Here is a 20741-nt window from a genome sequence, read left to right on the forward strand (position 1 = left end):
ACATAATTACTTAAATTGTCAGAAGGCCTTATATACCCATTGTTACATTGGGTATATATATATATATATATATATATATATATAAACACATTATATATATATATATATATATATATATATATATATATATATATATATATACATATATATATATATATATACACACTATATATATTTATATATATATATATATATATATATATATATATATATATATAAATTAGAGCAGCACAAAGAAAGAGTCCCCCAGGCAAATACCAAACCTCAATTATAAAAATCCAGACAAATTGGAGGCAGCACACCGTTTGTAGTGAAAATGAGCTATTTTTCTGGATTTTTATATATATATATATATATATATATATATATATATATATATATATATATATACAGGTCCTTCTCAAAAAATTAGCATATAGTGTTAAATTTCATTATTTACCATAATGTAATGATTACAATTAAACTTTCATATATTATAGATTCATTATCCACCAACTGAAATTTGTCAGGTCTTTTATTGTTTTAATACTGATGATTTTGGCATACAACTCCTGATAACCCAAAAAACCTGTCTCAATAAATTAGCATATTTCACCCGTCCAATCAAATAAAAGTGTTTTTTAATAACAAACAAAAAAACCATCAAATAATAATGTTCAGTTATGCACTCAATACTTGGTCGGGAATCCTTTGGCAGAAATGACTGCTTCAATGCGGCGTGGCATGGAGGCAATCAGCCTGTGACACTGCTGAGATGTTATGGAGGCCCAGGATGCTTCAATAGCGGCCTTAAGCTCATCCAGAGTGTTGGGTCTTGCGTCTCTCAACTTTCTCTTCACAATATCCCACAGATTCTCTATGGGGTTCAGGTCAGGAGAGTTGGCAGGCCAATTGAGCACAGTAATACCATGGTCAGTAAACCATTTACCAGTGGTTTTGGCACTGTGAGCAGGTGCCAGGTCGTGCTGAAAAATGAAATCTTCATCTCCATAAAGCATTTCAGCCGATGGAAGCATGAAGTGCTCCAAAATCTCCTGATAGCTAGCTGCATTGACCCTGCCCTTGATGAAACACAGTGGACCAACACCAGCAGCTGACATGGCACCCCACACCATCACTGACTGTGGGTACTTGACACTGGACTTCAGGCATTTTGGCATTTCCTTCTCCCCAGTCTTCCTCCAGACTCTGGCACCTTGATTTCCGAATGACATGCAAAATTTGCTTTCATCAGAAAAAAGTACTTGGGACCACTTAGCAACAGTCCAGTGCTGCTTCTCTGTAGCCCAGGTCAGGCGCTTCTGCCGCTGTTTATGGTTCAAAAGTGGCTTTACCTGGGGAATGCGGCACCTGTAGCCCATTTCCTGCACACGCCTGTGCACGGTGGCTCTGGATGTTTCCACACCAGACTCAGTCCACTGCTTCCTCAGGTTCCCCAAGGTCTGGAATCGGTCCTTCTCCACAATCTTCCTCAGGGTCCGGTCACCTCTTCTCGTTGTACAGCGTTTTCTGCCACATTGTTTTGCAGCGCCCCAGAGTCCTGGTCGTTGCAGTACTGTGGCTCCGCCACTATGGGGAGCTATGGTGCGTCTGATGGCACTGAAGGAGTTCATCTGATCAGGTATCACAGACACCAATACATTTCACAGCTGGGCCTCCGGGGGGAGCTAAGGGTGCTATTCATTAGGCCACTCCCCACCATAGTGGGTAAACTGGGGGTCAGGCAGGAAGTTAGATCAGAAAGCTGACTGGGTTGGAACCAGGCAACACCTTGTGGCAGAGGGTGTTGTGGGGGAAGATACAGTAGGGTCTCTGTCAGGGGTGGGATCCTGACAGAGGCTTGGCAACAAGAACGAACGTAACGGGACCGTGCCTGCTCCGGGTAGCGGCGGTGCCCAAGAAAGGACTAGAAGCGAGATAGATTGTGCTGAGTGAGAAACGAGATCACGCAAAGGAGAAATACCAGTAGGAGTCGTGCTGTAAGACCGAAGCAACATCCTACTGAGGCGCACTACCGGTGGCCGGAACGCCGAGGGAGTATCATAACATTCAGCTTCAAGCAATACTCCAAACAGCGGCAGGACAGTCAGTCTAAGGCGGGCTGTCTCACCTTAAATCACCTATGCAGTCTTGGGGGGCAACTTGTGGAGAGGGGCGACTCTAGGGTCCCGGAAGAGCTCCGAGCCTACCCGTCAAACGGGTGCCGTCCCAACCAGAACATCAGGGAGGGACGGAGGATTAGCAGAACATCATCTAATCGAGTTGTGAGGGAACTTAAGAAACAGACACAACAGTTGTGGGGGACTTTCCGTAAGCACAGCAGGGAAGGACCACAACACATAGCGCTAGAAGGAAGGCACCGATTTCCACCTGTGAAGTGAACTCTGGAGGTGCCATTGGACCGGCCGGACTTGCGCAGCCTGGTGAACCGTATTCCGGACTGAGGACCCAGAGATCTTCAGTAAAGAGGTAAAGAGACTGCAACCTGGTGTCCTCGTTATTTACTGCACCGCACCACCACCACCACCATCATCCACACCTGCTATTCCCTGTGCGCCCCACGGCAGGGTCACGGACCGGGGCCTAGCCGCCGTGACAACCCCAGAGCAGAGACTCGGAGGCCCGGTACCGGGTACCCCTCGGCCCTGCGGCGGTGGGGGCGCTCCAACTTGGCGTCACGAACAGGATCTACTTAAGCTTGAAGAATCAGGTCATGTGTGCCTTGGAACTGTGATTTACTGTGCTTGGACTGTACTATATTGCAAGGACTGTGCTGCGCCATTTGCCGCCAAAATCCGCCGCCATTGCAGCGCTGAGGAGAGCGCAGGAGAAGAGGAGGGGCGTGAAGTGGGCGTAGGCAAGCTGGAGAGCGCGAACAGCAATGGCCGCCCAGTCTAAATATTTCTGTGTCCTGAGGACGTGTCCGTCAACAGCTGAGGTCCGCCTCCTGATCCTGTTTGGAGGGTGGAGACCATGGAGACGGGGCCGCCCACGAAAGAGACCGCGGGAAGAAGACATTGGAGAGGAGATAAAGATGGCGACGCCGGAAGCACCGCATGGGGATGGTCGAACTCGGAGAGAGGCTGGACAGCCCGATGTGGCTCAGGATACGCCGTCACTGCGGGAGCTGACCCTTACGGAGCCAACGATGGGCCGACCCCCCCGGCCGCCGTCGGAAGAGTGTATGGCCGCAGCCGAGGCCCGGCGGATCGCTGCCCGCCTGGAGGCCGATGCCCGTGTGACTGCTCGGCTGGGCCAGCCCACGGAGGTCTGCTTGTCTCCAATGTCCCCTGCTCCTCTCAACCCGGTCGCGGCTGAAAGTGCGCCGCAGACACCGGGCCTGAAGCTCATGCCTGAGGCCGAACACCTGCGGCGCTTGATGGCTGCATGGCGAGCCCAACCACAACCGGTAACCCAGGTTGACTTAACCACTGTTGCGGAGCCCCCCTTGTCCCACTGGGGTGTAGTGGTCTCCTTTAACCCCCGACATGGACGCGGGATTATCCAGGAGATCGGGGAGCCGCTTCAAGTCCACGTGGACCGAGAGGAGGTGGAACCTTGCAGTGGAAGGTTTGATCGCGACCTGGAGCCGGGTGATGCCGTCACTTACACCAGGTGGAGGCGAGCAACCGGCGAAGCAGGCTGGATGGCGCGGGGCGTCCAGCGGTGCGTCGCGCTCCAGGCCGCCGCTGTAACTCCCAAAGATAAACCTCCCGCCGAAAAGACAACGGAACCTGATCCTGTGGAGCAGCGAGGGACCCGGACCTACCATGCACCGTGGGGGCGTGCTGGATCCTCGGTAAAAAGAACATCCCGGCGAGGGATCCTGTCGTTGTTGGGGCGGGACCCGATCCTTGAACCAGCAGGACGACCCGTTGGTCTGGTGATGCCCGGGAGGAAACCACCTTCCTCCCCGAAAAACGAGTAAGCATAATGCTTTAAAGATGTATATAGTTTTTAATTGTTTGTTTCCTGATTTTTGCTGCTGAACCCGTCCAGGGTTAACTCTTAAGGGGATCCTTCTGTGGACCTGGGATCCCTATTGTTTTGTTTTTGTTTGATTTTTCTAAAGTTTTTGCACAAGTTTCTAGTTGAAAAGAACTGCTGAAATCATGAACAGTGCATGATCCGAACTTGTTGTACATAGTTTGCACCTTATTAAAGGCGCTCCCTACTGGTTTTACTTAAAGAAGGACTCTTTGTGAAGATACCACACTGGAACCTTTGCTGAGTATGGACTGGTAGCTTGAGAAGGCGTGCTACCTCATAGAGACTTGGCCCCCTCTTAAAGGGGATGTTCATTTGTTGCGCTTAAACCGTGATATTGCTTTAAGACTGGAAGCAATAATGTCTTGACCAAAGAAAGTGATGATAATGTTTACATGAGTAAGTTATATGTATTTGACTAGTTAAATTGTGAAGAAATACTGATGATGTTCTCTGAGAAGAAAAAGTGAAAGATAGAAGAAGGACGCAGTGGGCCCGTAGGGGTAGAAGTGGTGTCCAGCATGCATGATAGAAAGAAAGATAATGAGAAGGCTTAATGTTCAATAGAAAATGTTTTTGATAATGCTGATAGATAGTTAGGATAGAAGGTAAACCCTGAGTCCTCATAGGAGTCATGTAGAGATGACTCAGTGCTCTTAAACTGAAAGTAATGTTATGTTCTATACTGTGTATAGTAGTTGAAAAGGCAGTAGGCCCTGGCTGAACGGGGCGGTCCTTTAATCGAAAGGAGAGGCAGTAGGTCTGGTGCCGATAGGACAGGCGGTCCTGCAGATCTAAAGAAGGAGAATGAAAAAGTTAAATTACCTTATAATGTGATTATAGGAAGGTCTTTAGTGGATTTAGAGTGTATGTCCTTAAAGGCGATGTTAAATTATTGTCCAACAATTTTGCACTTAGTAGAATACCCGGTTGGGTAACAGGAGTTATTTATAGCCTGTAATTTATAATGTTAACCATGTTTGTAACGTTCAAGTGACCTTACCTCCCATAAAGGGAAGCCTGTTCAAGTATACTTATTGTTATTGCACTCAACAAAACTGTATGTCTTTTTGCTAACTTGTATTGTTGTTTTCTTCCCAGTCCCGGAGTACTGTGTTTAACCAGGGGGGAGTGCAGCGCCCCAGAGTCCTGGTCGTTGCAGTACTGTGGCTCCGCCACTATGGGGAGCTATGGTGCGTCTGATGGCACTGAAGGAGTTCATCTGATCAGGTATCACAGACACCAATACATTTCACAGCTGGGCCTCCGGGGGGAGCTAAGGGTGCTATTCATTAGGCCACTCCCCACCATAGTGGGTAAACTGGGGGTCAGGCAGGAAGTTAGATCAGAAAGCTGACTGGGTTGGAACCAGGCAACACCTTGTGGCAGAGGGTGTTGTGGGGGAAGATACAGTAGGGTCTCTGTCAGGGGTGGGATCCTGACAGAGGCTTGGCAACAAGAACGAACGTAACGGGACCGTGCCTGCTCCGGGTAGCGGCGGTGCCCAAGAAAGGACTAGAAGCGAGATAGATTGTGCTCAGTGAGAAACGAGATCACGCAAAGGAGAAATACCAGTAGGAGTCGTGCTGTAAGACCGAAGCAACATCCTACTGAGGCGCACTACCGGTGGCCGGAACGCCGAGGGAGTATCATAACATTCAGCTTCAAGCAATACTCCAAACAGTGGCAGGACAGTCAGTCTAAGGCGGGCTGTCTCACCTTAAATCACCTATGCAGTCTTGGGGGGCAACTTGTGGAGAGGGGCGACTCTAGGGTCCCGGAAGAGCTCTGAGCCTACCCGTCAAACGGGTGCCGTCCCAACCAGAACATCAGGGAGGGACGGAGGATTAGCAGAACATCATCTAATCGAGTTGTGAGGGAACTTAAGAAACAGACACAACAGTTGTGGGGGACTTTCCATAAGCACAGCAGGGAAGGACCACAACACATAGCGCTAGAAGGAAGGCACCGATTTCCACCTGTGAAGTGAACTCTGGAGGTGCCATTGGACCGGCCGGACTTGCGCAGCCTGGTGAACCGTATTCCGGACTGAGGACCCAGAGATCTTCAGTAAAGAGGTAAAGAGACTGCAACCTGGTGTCCTCGTTATTTACTGCACCGCACCACCACCACCATCATCCACACCTGCTATTCCCTGTGCGCCCCACGGCAGGGTCACGGACCGGGGCCTAGCCGCCGTGACAACCCCAGAGCAGAGACTCGGAGGCCCGGTACCGGGTACCCCTCGGCCCTGCGGCGGTGGGGGCGCTCCAGTTTCCTTCCAACAGACTTACCATTGAGGTGCCTTGATACAGCACTCTGGGAACAGCCTATTTGTTGAGAAATTTCTTTCTGGGTCTTACCCTCTTGCTTGAGGGTGTCAATGATGGCCTTCTTGACATCTGTCAGGTCGCTAGTCTTACCCATGATGGGGGTTTTGAGTAATGAACCAGGCAGGGAGTTTTTAAAAGCCTCAGGTATCTTTTGCATGTGTTTAGAGTTAATTAGTTGATTCAGAAGATTAGGGTAATAGGTCATTTAGAGAAGCTTTTCTTGATATGCTAATTTATTGAGACAGGTTTTTTGGGTTATCAGGAGTTGTATGCCAAAATCATCAGTATTAAAACAATAAAAGACCTGACAAATTTCAGTTGGTGGATAATGAATCTATAATATATGAAAGTTTAATTGTAATCATTACATTATGGTAAATAATGAAATTTAACACTATATGCTAATTTTTTGAGAAGGACCTGTATATATACATATATATATGTATATTACCCTAAGAAGGGGACAATTGAGGAGCTCACCTAGTATATCGAACTCATCTAAATCCATCCATATCATCGCTCTATTATATTAATATATATTAATAAATGTTAGATTTTATTCACATAACTATTCCCTCCCTTTCCTTATTACTCAATACTGCTTTACAGGTGCACACCTATATAAATACAATGTCTGATGAGATTCTGTAGTGCCCCCACAGCCGCAGGGCCAAGGGGTACCCGGTACCGGGCCTCTGAGTCTCTGCTCTGGGGTTGTCACGGTGGCTAGGCCCGGTCCATGACCCTGCCGAGGGGCGTACAGTGATAGGTATGACGGATGATGGTGGTGGTGAGGCTGTAGTGGTGCGGTGCAGTAAATAACGAGGACACCAGGTTGCAGTCTCTTTACCTCTTTACTGAAGATCTCTGGGTCCTCAGTCCGGAATACGGTTCACCAGGCTGCGCAAGTCCGGCCGGTCCAATGGCACCTCCAGAGTTCTCTTCACAGGTGGAAATCTGTGCCTTCCCTCTAGCGCTATGTGTTGCGGTCCTTCCCTGCTGTGCTTACGGAAAGTCCCCACAACTGTTGTGTCTGTTTCTTAAGTTCCCTCACAACTCGATTAGATGGTGTTCTGCTAATCCTCCGTCCCTCCCTGATGTTACGGTTAGGACGGCACCCGTTTGACGGGTAGGCTCGGAGCTCTTCCGGGACCCTAGAGTCGCCCCTCTCCACAAGTTGCCCCCCAAGACTACATAGGTGATTTAAGTGAGACAGCCCGCCTTAGACTGACTGTCCTGCCGCTGTTTAGAGTATTGCTTGAAGCTGAATCTTGTAATACTCCCTCGGCGTTCCGGCCACCGGTTTTGCGCCTCAGTAGGATGTTGCCTCGGTCTTACAGCACGACTCCTACTGGTATTCTCCTTATTGCTTGATCTCGTTTCTCACTCAGCACAATCTATCTCGCTTCTGATCCTTCCTTGGGCACCGCCGCTATCCTGAGCAGGCACGGTCCCGTTACGTTCGCTCTAGTTGCCAAGCCTCTGTCAGGATCCCACCCCTGACAGAGACCCTACTGTATCTTCCCCCACAACACCCTCTGCCCCAAGGTGTTGCCTGGTTCCAACCCAGTCAGCTTTCTGATCTAACTTCCTGCCTGGCCCCCAGTTTACCCACTATGGTGGGGAGTGGCCTAGTGAATAGAACCCTTAGCTCCCCCCGGAGGCCTGACTGTGAAATGTATTGGTGTCTGTGATACCTGATCAGATGAACTCCTTCAGTGCCATCAGACGTACCATAGCTCCCCTTAGTGGCGGAGCCACAGTACTGCAACGACCAGGACTCTGGGGCGCTGCACTCCCCCCTGGTTAAACACAGTACTCCGGAACTGAGAAGAAAACAACAATACAAGTTAGCAAAAAGACATACAGTTTTGTTGAGTGCAATAACAATAAATATATTTAAACAGAGCTTCCCGTTATGGGAGGTGAGGACACTTGAACGTTACAAACATGGTTAAATATCATAGCAACATGCTATAAATAACTTTTCTTACCCAACCGGGTATTCTACTAGTACAAACTTTTGAACAATAATTTAACATTGCCTTTAAGGATGTACACTCTGAATCCGCTAAAGACCTTCTCATAATCACGTTATAAGGCAATTTAACTTTTATATTCTCCTTCTTTAAATCTGCAGGACCGCCTGTCCTAACGGCACCAGACCTACTGCCTCTCCTTTCTTACAGGACCGCTCCTTTCAGCCCGAGCCTTCTGTCTTTTCAACTACTATACACAGTATAGAACATAACATTACTTTCAGTTTAAGAGCACCGAGCCATCTCTACATGACTCCTAGGAGGACTCAGGGTTCACCTTCTGTCCTCGTTGTCTATCAACATTATCAAACATTTTCTATAGAACATTAAACCTTCTCATTATTTGTCCTACTAACATGTATGCTGGGCACTACGTCCACCCCTACGGGCCCACTGCATCCTTCTTTTAGCTTTCACTTTCTTTCAGGGAACATCATCAGCATTTCTTTACAATTAACTAGTTGGTTACATATAACTTTCTCACATAAACATTATCATCACGTCCTCTTTATCAAAACATCATTGCTATCTATCAGTCTTAAAGCAATACTATTCTCTAAGTGCAACAAATGAACATCCCCTTTAAGAGGAGACCAAGTCTTTATGAGGTAGCACATCTTCTCAAGCTACCAGTCCATACTCAGCAAAGGCTCCGGTACGGTATCTTCACAAAGAGTCCTTCTTTAAGTAAAACCAGTAGGGAGCACCTTTAAGAAGGTGCAAACTATTTACAGAGAGTTCGTATCATGCATTGTTCATGATCCAGCAGTTCCTTCAGTGATGAATAAACAGGAAGCAAAACAAAAAGCAGAAGAAGGGATCCTGGGTAAACAAAGGGATCCCTTTAAGAATAACCCAGGTCGGGTTTAAAGTAGCAAAAAGCAGGGAAACAAACAGTTAACTATGTACAGTTTCAGGTTTCCGAGGTTTAGTTGGACGGCTTCCAGGGCTGCACCTGGCACTTAACCCTTCTTGGCCTGGGCAAAGTGAGGTCCAGGGTTACACCCAGTGCTGGACAAACGCCGTTAATCCGTCTTTCATGTACAGTTAAATCATGCGCAGCGATGGAGGTCCGCGCAGCTTGAGTATGGGCATCTGCTGCAGCAGAGGTAGCGGCTGCTGCAAGATCAGTCACTGGAACGGAGTCAGCAGCTGTGGCACTAGCAGTCGCGGGAGTGGTGTCAGTCATCAGGGCAGGGTCGTCCTTCATACCTGCTTCAGATGCGGTCCCTCCGGTGCCGGTCTGCTCTGCCTCCGCTGGGGTCTGGAATGCTGGCTGCAGGGCCTTGTGCTGCGGCGTTGTCATCTCTGCATGCAGCATACCGCTTTCCGGCAGGGCCTTGCTTTCTGGCTTCGGAGCGCTGGAACTTCTTTCTTGCTCCGGACCAGGCGAGGCTGCCGACAGATGTCTGGTGAGGCTCCCGATGATGGTCTTCTTCCACCCGGCCTCAGTGCTCAGCTGCGTCTGCAGGAGTTGGTGGATCAGCTCATCCGCTCCGGTCTGCAGGAGGTCAGCATCAACTGTGGAGGTCTGGCTGCGGTGCCTCTCCGGGTAGCTGGGGGAGTCCTTGGCTCCGACCCCACGCTCCGGCTCCGGGCGGCTGGCCATGGCGTCCTCCATGTCGCTGAATTCTTCTTCCTGGTCCTTTTCCCGCTCTCTCCTTCGTGGGCGGTTTCGTTTTCTCTGTCTCTGCCCACCATTGAGGATCAGGAGGCGGATCTCGGCTGCTGACGGACACGTCCTCAAGGGGCCGAGATATTTAGACTGGGCGGCCATTGTCTTTCGCGCTCTTCAGCTTGTTCACGCCCACTTCCACACCCTTCTTCTTCTCCTGCGCTCTCCTTAGCGCTGTAATGGCGGCGGTTTTGGCGCGAACTTTTGGCGGCAAGTGACAATCCACAGTCTTTGCAATAAAGTACAGTCCAAGCACAGTAAATCACAGTTCCAAGGCACACATGACCTGATTCTTCAGGCTTAAGTAGATCCTGTTCATGACGCCAAGTTGTAGCGCCCCCACAGCCGCAGGGCCGAGGGGTACCCGGTACCGGGCCTCTGAGTCTCTGCTCTGGGGTTGTCACGGTGGCTAGGCCCGGTCCATGACCCTGCCGAGGGGCGTACAGTGATAGGTATGACGGATGATGGTGGTGGTGAGGCTGTAGTGGTGCGGTGCAGTAAATAACGAGGACACCAGGTTGCAGTCTCTTTACCTCTTTACTGAAGATCTCTGGGTCCTCAGTCCGGAATACGGTTCACCAGGCTGCGCAAGTCCGGCCGGTCCAATGGCACCTCCAGAGTTCTCTTCACAGGTGGAAATCTGTGCCTTCCCTCTAGCGCTATGTGTTGCGGTCCTTCCCTGCTGTGCTTACGGAAAGTCCCCACAACTGTTGTGTCTGTTTCTTAAGTTCCCTCACAACTCGATTAGATGATGTTCTGCTAATCCTCCGTCCCTCCCTGATGTTACGGTTAGGACGGCACCCGTTTGACGGGTAGACTCGGAGCTCTTCCGGGACCCTAGAGTCGCCCCTCTCCACAAGTTGCCCCCCAAGACTACATAGGTGATTTAAGTGAGACAGCCCGCCTTAGACTGACTGTCCTGCCGCTGTTTAGAGTATTGCTTGAAGCTGAATCTTGTAATACTCCCTCGGCGTTCCGGCCACCGGTTTTGCGCCTCAGTAGGATGTTGCCTCGGTCTTACAGCACGACTCCTACTGGTATTCTCCTTATTGCTTGATCTCGTTTCTCACTCAGCACAATCTATCTCGCTTCTGATCCTTCCTTGGGCACCGCCGCTATCCTGAGCAGGCACGGTCCCGTTACGTTCGCTCTAGTTGCCAAGCCTCTGTCAGGATCCCACCCCTGACAGAGACCCTACTGTATCTTCCCCCACAACACCCTCTGCCCCAAGGTGTTGCCTGGTTCCAACCCAGTCAGCTTTCTGATCTAACTTCCTGCCTGACCCCCAGTTTACCCACTATGGTGGGGAGTGGCCTAGTGAATAGAACCCTTAGCTCCCCCCGGAGGCCCGACTGTGAAATGTATTGGTGTCTGTAATACCTGATCAGATGAACTCCTTCAGTGCCATCAGACGTACCATAGCTCCCCTTAGTGGCGGAGCCACAGTACTGCAACGACCAGGACTCTGGGGCGCTGCACTTCAACTATCTTATATATTCTTTTTAAGGTGGCTGTCCAGGACTTTCACATTGAGAGGCCACCAATGCCTGATCAGTGGGGTGTGACACGCATCGATCAGCTTCTCTCAAGTGTTGATGGCGGCCAAAACCGCTCTGTTACGGAGTTGCACCGCTCCGTCATCAGTATAGTGGCTGCGGCCGGGTACTGTACATTCCCCTCTTATAGATTTGAATAGGAGACGGATGTGCAGTACCGATCCCCGCCACTATACTGCTGACGGAGCTGTGCTGTTCCAGACACCGCTGACATCGGGAACAGCTGATTGGTGGGGATGCCAGGGTTCACCCCTCCACCGATCAGACATTGATAACCTATCCTAAGGACAGGCCATCAATATGAAAGCCCAAGACAATCCCTTTAGAACTTCCTATTTTCTATAATAAGGAGAACTACCAGATATAAAAAGCCCTATAGAGAATAAGCTGGAGTTGCAGTTCCAAAACAATCAGTCCCACCACTCCTATGTCCTTGTGACAACACTTCCTGCCCTCTGCTCTGGTATTACTGTACAGCTTTGTCATATTCAGTGTCTTTAATCAAAACTGACTAAGGCCATTCTCACACGTCCAGATAATTCCGGTACCGGAGAAAATGGTACCGGAGTTATCCGTGTCTGTGTGTCCGTGTGCTCACGTAGCACATCAGTGTGGCACACGTGCAGCAGCCGTGTGCTGCCCGTGTGCTGCCTGACGACCACACGGACCGTGCAGGAGTGACAGCACTACAGTAAGCGCCGTCCCCAGCGGGTGGTGCTGAAGGCGGCATTCATCTCTTGTACCCTGCAGCGCTCGCAGGAGAGAAGAGATGAAAAATCAATTTTTTTTTTGTTAAAAATAAAGTTTGGGGTCACCTCCCGCCTCCCACCCCCCGTGCGCCCGCCCGCTTGCAGAAGAAATACTCACACAGCTCCCGCGATGCCTCCTCTCAGCGCCGGCAGCTTGTCCTGTGTGAGCGGTCACGTGGTACTGCTCATTACAGTGATGAATATGTTTAACAAAAAAAACTTGATCTTTCATCCCTTCTCTCCTGCAAGCGTTGCTTTCAGCCGAGCAGGACAGAAGGGATTAATGCCGGCTTCAGCACCACAAGCAGGGGACAGCGCTTAACTGTAGCGCTGTTTCTCCTGCGGCGGTACATGCACACGGAGGAGAGTGCACACTGTTCTCCGTATGCACGTGTGCGGGACGCTTTGCGGACATGTCTCCGTGTTTTGCACACGGACACACGGTCCGTGAAAACACCCAGGCATGTACATAGACCCATTCATTTGAATGGGTCACCGGTACGTGAGAAAACTGTCACTACACGTACCGGGGCCACTGATGTGTGAAACCGGCCTAATAGAAAAACTATCTGTGTTATTCATACCAACCAATCACAGAGGAGCATTACATTTTCCTAGTAATTTAAAGGGATTGTTTATTGCTGGATAACCCTTTATTAGTGGGTCTCGAGGAGGTGAAAACATTTTAAAATTTGATAGTTCCTGTATCGTCATCACTCCACTGTACTCAGGGCATCACGGAAGCACTGCAGTCAATCGACAGCCCACCAGTCTGCTGAGATCAATATTAAGTGGGGAAGTAATGTGAGTGCTGCAGGCTGCAGCCAATCAGTATACTATTTTTTTCACCTGCCTAGATCCATCAATAAAGGGGTAGTGGACAATCCTCTTATTAACTATAAGTACATCCTCTTTTTCATTACTAATTGTATTAGGGTAAACTTTGCAAAGAAAAGTGGCAAAGTGAATGGTGCAGGAAGTGTTGTCATGGGGTCACAGGAACAGATGAGCTACATATTGTACCTTCGGCCTGTAACCTCCAACACTGATTACAGTGATAGGAAATAAGCCAGTGCAGTATTTTCCTAATTTGCAATGTACAATAAAGAGCCACAAATATTGCAGTTCTGGTATTTTGCGTAAGACTGAAGACAAATTGTGCAACATCCAGAAAGGAAAATTCTGTATCACAAGCTGAATTACAGATTGTGATGCCGGAAATGGAGGGAGCGCCGTGATCAGGAGCAAAGGGCAGCTTAATATTAGATACTTTGCACACTGATCAGGTGGCGCTGAAGCTAATTAATCATATCTGGGACCTGATGTAGAAATGTGGATAATGGGAACGAGGAGGCCTGACCACTGCCCTTACTGTAAAGGGAGCCTGTCAGCACAAAATGACTGTTCAAACCAAGCACAGGCACTCAGTGCACCCTCGGTGTGGCCGAACAGTTCAGTGCACCCTCCCTCCTACTTGTTTTCCATATATGCCCGCCCTCCTCTTGTTTGATTGACAGCTCAGGAGCCAGAGGAGGGTAGAAATAGATGAAAAACAGGTAAGTGGGCAGAGGCAAAGAACTATCGGCTGCTCCAAATGTGTACCAAGTGCCTGTGCTTGGTGTGAACAGTCATTTTGTGCTGACAGACTCCACTAGAGAAAAAGCGACACAAACTAATAATAATTTTATTTATATAGTGCCAACCTATTTCGCAGCACTTTACAATTAGGCAGGGACATGTACAGACAATAAAGAGGAAACAAAGTAACACACAGTTCACCAGTTCCAGGAGGAGTGAGGGTCCTGCTCACAATCTTACAGGAAATGGAGGGGACACAATAGGTAGAACGTACATGTTATGTACAGTCTGGCCATCATCATAATAAATCAGGGTTTTCATATAAAACTGTGTGATAAGATCATTAGTCAGTATCTAAGGGCAGTTACCGTGTGCTATTGGGTGCATGGAGGATATGGAGACAGATGAGGAGGGAGCAGATTCTGAGGAATATTTAGAAAGGGGGAACAGGGAAGAGTTAGATAAGTGAGGTGATTGGCCACTGTGTTTTTAAAGCAAACTTAAAAATGTGGAGCCTTGGTAGTAATCGGATTGTCCGGGGTAGAGCATTCCAAAACACTGGCACAGGAGGAGAGAAGTCTTGTAAATTGAAGTGGGAGGTTCGGATTATGGAGGATGTTAGTCTTAGATCAGTTACAGAACAGAGCGCACAGGTAGAGTGATAGACAGAGATGAGGGATGAGAGTAGTACAGAGCTTTGTGGGTGAGAGAGATAAGTTTATATTGTATTCTGTATTAGATGGGTAACCAGTGCAATGACTGGTACAGGTTGGAGTCATCGGTGTAACTGCTGGACAGAAATACAACCCTGGCTGCCACATTCAGGACGGATTGGAGATGAGAACATTTGGTAAGAGGGAGACCGAACAGAAAAGAATTGCAGTAATCCAGACAAAAATGAATAAGAGCAAAAGTAAGAGTTTTGCAATTTTGCGTGACAAGATGTAGATTGCGTGATTTGAGTGATTGGATATAGAGAGTGAAGGAACGTTCTGTGTTATGGTTGAATGACCTGAGGGAATTGCAATATTGGGTATAGGTAGGTTAGTAGAGGGAGAGAGCACAAGAAGTTCAGTTTCAGTTTAGCAGGATTGTGCTGAGTAACCTACAGACAGTGTCAGGTCCGCGCCGTTATACTGATTACAATGATACCTGGCGATGGAATCCATCTTGTGGTTGTTGTTAAATTTTTATTTGCCTGCTGAATGTGATTTGTTTTTTTTCTATACATATAATATTCAGTATGTAAAATAGGGGGCAGGTCAGTGAAGGACCAGTGACCTGTCATATTCCGTCAGTATGAATATCTAAGCAGAGCACCACATGAAGACCCCCCACAGCCTCGCCCCAGAGCACGAGCATATCATTAACTGAAAACTACAAATAAAGATTAAACAACAACCACAAGACTGATTTCATCACCCAAGGTATCATTCTAATCAGTATAACGGCACTGACCTGACACTGTCTGTAGGTTACTGTGCACAATCCTGCTGAAACCAAAAGTATTTAAAAATTATGGGCTTGAAGATTTGTTCAATGGAATATTGTTCTTTATTTTTACCTGTATGTACAATGTAAGCCATCAGGCACCATGTCTTATGCTCACGTCCATCACTGGATGATACGGATTGATTCTATGATATAGCTGTAGGAAGCTCAGGAATCAATTACTAAACCATGCACAAGGAAACACGATGTGACACACACACTTAGGTTCCATTTATCTTCTGTAACAATGTTTGTAATAGTGCCAGCCCCATAACATTCTAGAAGCTTTCTTTATAGGGCAAATATAAACTATAAATAGAAAATAGATTTATATTAAGGGTGTTCTCACCAAGTTCACTTTCAGTCAATGCCTCATAGTGTTTTCAGTTTACAAGGTATGAAAAAATCTACTGCATTGGCAAGATTACAGCATTCTTCAATAATTTTCTTTCAAAATGCAAAAGGCAGGGAGGGCCCATACAACAGGAAAAAATCCAAATGGGGTAAAATAATGAAAAAAAAAATTAAAAACCCTCATTGTTTTTTATTCTAATTGCATTTAGTGTGCATTAAAATGACCTGGCAACATGAGTCTCTAGGCCAGTACTTTTTTATTACTTAAGTAACTTTAAATAATTATAATAATTTGTAAAAAAAAATATTTGCTTCGTCATTTTTCAGAGACTTGTAACTTTTATTTTCTATAGATGGAACTATGTTGTTAGGGATTGACAGTGGCATTTAAGTGGTTAAACAGCAGCGATTGGAGCTCAGCTCAGGTCACTGCTGTTAGAGGCAGGTGCAAACTTTTATTTTTCCACACAAAGATTTGCATAAAAGATAAGACAACTCATATGAAGGATAGAAAGATATGGTGGAGATGTATGAAACTGTCTGAAAGAAAAACATTCTTGTCCATGACATGCAAACACAGCGCAGCTTTTACTTATTGGGCTATGTTCCCACCATGAGTATTTGGTGAGTTTTTGATGTTGCAGATTTTCTGCACTTATTAGGTCAATTATACTACTTGCGTTTTTTCTCATTACATTTTCGAGAGCGTTTCACAAGTGAAAAAGCTCAAACATACAAGTGGATAATGGATCTCTAAATCAAAATAAAAAGAGTCCAACTAACTCACCTCCACGGTCTGTGTGTAGCAATGAGAAGAAACAAAGAAAATCCTGCTCCCATGATCCAATAAAATGTATAAATTCTCTTTATTGGGTATTTCACAAAAAACGGACAAGACACAAGTACAATAATGTAACGCGTTTCGGATCACTTATGATCTTTCATCATGGTATAGAAATGCTATGCTATACTAGGAAGAAGGATCATAATTCATTGATTCCGTATATATGTTTGAGAATAAATTAACATGTTATTTCGCACAAGTACTATATGGCGGCACATTGAGCACCTAGTGACCTTAAATACAAATCCTACAGACAGAAATGCTAAAGGATCCCTGAACAAAGCTTTGTCTTGTACACAAGCCAAAAGAGAACAGAAGCAGTAAAAACAAGGCGTGAGTTTCATTCTTTGGGTGGAGGAGCTCTTTAACTGAATGAAGGCAGTTTTGCAATAACCTGGCTGATGTGTAGCAAACAGACATAACCTTCTATTAAAGGTTCAAAGCCAAAATGAGCGCTTCAAAGTTACATTTATGTTCTTATAGACCTGACTACTTTATGTTCTGCACTTTGCATTTGTGAATCGCTCGGTTTGCAGAGTAGATCTGATGTACTGTGAATGATTTATAGGCAATAAATCTGTAACAGATATTAATGTCCGCTTTTCTTAGTGAAATAAGTCCAACATTTTGTTCTTTCTGGGGTTTCTTCAAATAGATCCTAATTCTCTGCATAGAAGGTACACTGAAAACATTTGGGTTGCTTGCAGTCACCACTAGAGGGAGTCTAGGAGCTCACTGTATACTGGGTTATCATTGAGTTCAATGTATAAACTGTATGCACACAGCTCCCTCTAGTGGTGACTGCAGGCAGCCAGATTGTTATTACTACGTCCTGTTGTTAAAGAAGTCGTCTGGTCTTCTGATGAAAATCTTCTATGTGTTATGTTATGCTATTTGTATACTTCCAGCCGCATTCCAACTAGACATGCTCGGCCTTATCAATTAACATGTATTGAGCAAGGCTAGTCGGCATGTAACCGCATGTATGCAAATCGCCCACTCTGTGACAACACCAGAGAATCCTGACCACATGTAGGGTGCACGCTGAAAGGATTAAGAAGTCTGCAGTCATATTGAATGCAGACTTTCATCAAAAGATCGGACAACCCCTTTAAGACTTATATACGGGCGATGCATCAGCACAATGAATACATGACCTCCAGTATTGCTGTAAATGTTAAAAACGTAAGGTACTTACATAACAAAAGAGTTAAAGCCATCAAATCATGCCTGGCTTGGCACATAGAAAGGTGAGACACAAGTGGCACGGACCATCGATATTAAAGGTTCACCTTGACGCGGTTGGATGACTTTTACTCATGATAAATGTTCACTAAGTCTTTACAGGGGATTTACAGTTCTGTTTAAAAACAATGAGACGCCTAAAATGACCTTAAAAAAGCTACGTAAGTCACTATATGATTGCCATAAATTAACCAGTAACATGGGGGCTAAACTAGAAGTCTAGTGGCTTTTTGGTTTGTTGTTTTTAGAGAGACTTGTCCCTTTTAATAATTATAATCACTGGGTATTATGGAACATGTTATACATTCTTGTGCTTATACAGATAACTTTATTACCTTGTACTTGGAATTTGTGTTTTATCTCTTGATCTGCAGTATTACAGCATAGACGTCAAAGAAACATATATACTTTATCAACCACCCAGGTACAAAGGGTTTAGTAATGGAAGACTGCAAAGGTTGTTTCTTCTCATCAAAGCCGAGAGATTCCATGACCTAAGAATTCGGTTTCAGTTGAGTTACGCATCATTTCTCCATGAGTTAGCTTATCTTTATATCTGGAAAGTTGGGGGACGACTAGATTGGGGACATTATAATAGTGGGGTGCAGGGGTAGCGGCACATGGGTGCTCCACGGGCCCCTCTGTCACAATACTCTCACCAGTTTTAGAAATAACACATGGTAGGTCGGGTGCCTTTTACAGATTTTGCATTATGTCCATTATGTATACTGTATATTTGTTAAAGGGGTTATCCAGGACTATTTAATTTTTTTACTATGGACCCCAGAACTAACAGCCAGGGAGATACTAACTATCTGCCTATTGTGCCCGGCACCGATCTCTGGCCACTCCTGCCGGCGATTCAGCAGCTTCCGCTGACGTCACATCGACAAAGCAGCAGCTTCTCTTCCACTCTGCTTTGTTGACAGGGTGTAACTGCTGACATTATCCTATTTAACAGCCACCTTCACACTGCAGGGAGCTGGCTGGCGAGAGGCATGACGTTGGCAGTCTTGCCCTGTCGACAGAGCAGCCCGGAAGAGGAAGAGCTGCTCTGTTGATGTGGAGCAGCTGAATCCCTGGCAGGAGCCGTCAGTGACCACTCTAAGCTGGCACCAAGGAGGAGAAAAGACAGGTAGTTGCCTCTCGCTTAGTTTTTAGCCCCATAGTAAAAATAAAAATAAAATCATCCTGGACAGCCCCTTTAAAGGGGTTGTCCAGTATGAAAAGATGTATTTCAGGTTGTGTGAAATATTACAAATAGGCAATTTACTTTTCTAATGTGCCCTGAAGTCTCGTTTTCACCACCCATGTACCCTACTGTCATAGCAGCTCCAGTTTCGCGTTGGATTGGGGTGACTGGAGTGGGGTATGAAGGGGGCTCAAAAACTGGATTATTCCAATAGCTAAGCCAGCTCCATTCTCTCATAACTGATTCACAGACAGAAAAGTGTCTGGCTTAGCTACTGAAATGAACCAGTGAGCCAGCCCCCTTCATACACATCACTGGCCATGTACTGACGTAGGAAGCTCTCTTCTCTTGTCAAACCTAACAAGTGGAGCTGCCCGGACGGCAAGAGGGCTCCTAAACTGGAACATCAGGGCACATATGAAAAATAAAGTATATTAGTAAATGCCATTATATCTACAATCCAAATGGAAAATATTTGGTTCTGCTGGATGACATCGGTTTATCCAAGCCTCCTGATGATCCAGATCGGTGAAACGCGTTGAGGCATGAGGGGTTTGCCCTCAAAACATCACAAACGATGAGTACCCCATTGTTATAACTGGTATTTTTTTTATATATCATAGTATGGTTACGCAGTTTGCTATCTACACTGCGTCCATTGTTGGTTAAGCGTATTTAGCCTACCTGTAATCAATGATTGTGGTTGTAACTTGGTTTGGGCCTGCCAGGCTATATATCTAAGAGTCAATAGTTTACTCATAGGGTCACCGTTAGGGTGAGCCGCCGATGAGTGGGGGCACCATTTCCGCTGAACAGTAGGGTGCCAACCCCCACAGTTAGGTAGGCTGCCATAAATAGCAGGGAACAGTTATAGAGAGGTACTCTGTGTGGATTATGCACTTTTTTGCACTTTAAATAATTTTGTCATTCACTCTGCCTCACACTGTCTAAATGATTGCCATGGATGATTAATTTGTAAAGCAATCACTGTCCTTTTCATTTTTCCTGTCGTGTCAGATTGGAGTATAACTGTATCACACCATTCATAGTGGTTAAACAGGAGCAAGAGGGACAGCCGCCGTCGAGCGGGGGCGCCTATCTCGAATACATTTTAGGGTGCCAACCTCCGCTGCATAGGCAGGGAAGATTTAGAGCATCAACAGTGTGAGGGACAGTTTTAGATAAGCACAGTTGTTTGTATGGTGATTGTGTGTTCAATATTTTAAAGTGAACAATAAAAATGTAGTTTTATCTAGTATTTGTTAGGGTACAAGGTTTTCTGTTTGGTTTTTTCTTGATTTTGAACCTTGGTTGTCTATCTAAATTTTCTTGTTTGAGTTCTGCTGGATGACACCATTAAACCTGTGAGTATGAGACTGGACGAACAAGTGTGTACATATGTAGAATGCGTGCATGTATGTAGAGGATGTGCACCTGCTTGGAATATATGTAACTCCCCATTCTCTAGCACTGTAATATACATTGGTGGCAGATTTAGCGGAATTTACACCTAAACTATGGAACAGAAACTCCATGTGTAAACATGGCTAAGGCGCAGCCTACATAATAAAAAGGAGCTGCTAATGGCGAGTCCACGTTTGATCTTGGTTCCACGTGACAGCAAAGATCTGATTAGAATTTATAAAGTTGATCCGGTCGCAGATGGTTATTTTTTTATTTGCTTTGTAGCTCCGCTAC

General features: G+C 46.4%; 1 protein-coding gene across 2 annotated transcripts in view; it reads left to right on the forward strand.

Annotated features, from left to right (window-relative positions):
• Positions 1 to 20741, forward strand: part of EPS8L2 (EPS8 signaling adaptor L2) — a 238811-nt gene that overhangs the window by 90501 nt on the left and 127569 nt on the right. The gene's annotated exons all lie outside the window — the stretch shown is intronic.

The sequence above is a fragment of the Ranitomeya variabilis genome, chromosome 2, assembly GCF_051348905.1.
Source record: "Ranitomeya variabilis isolate aRanVar5 chromosome 2, aRanVar5.hap1, whole genome shotgun sequence".
Lineage (NCBI taxonomy): Eukaryota > Metazoa > Chordata > Amphibia > Anura > Dendrobatidae > Ranitomeya > Ranitomeya variabilis.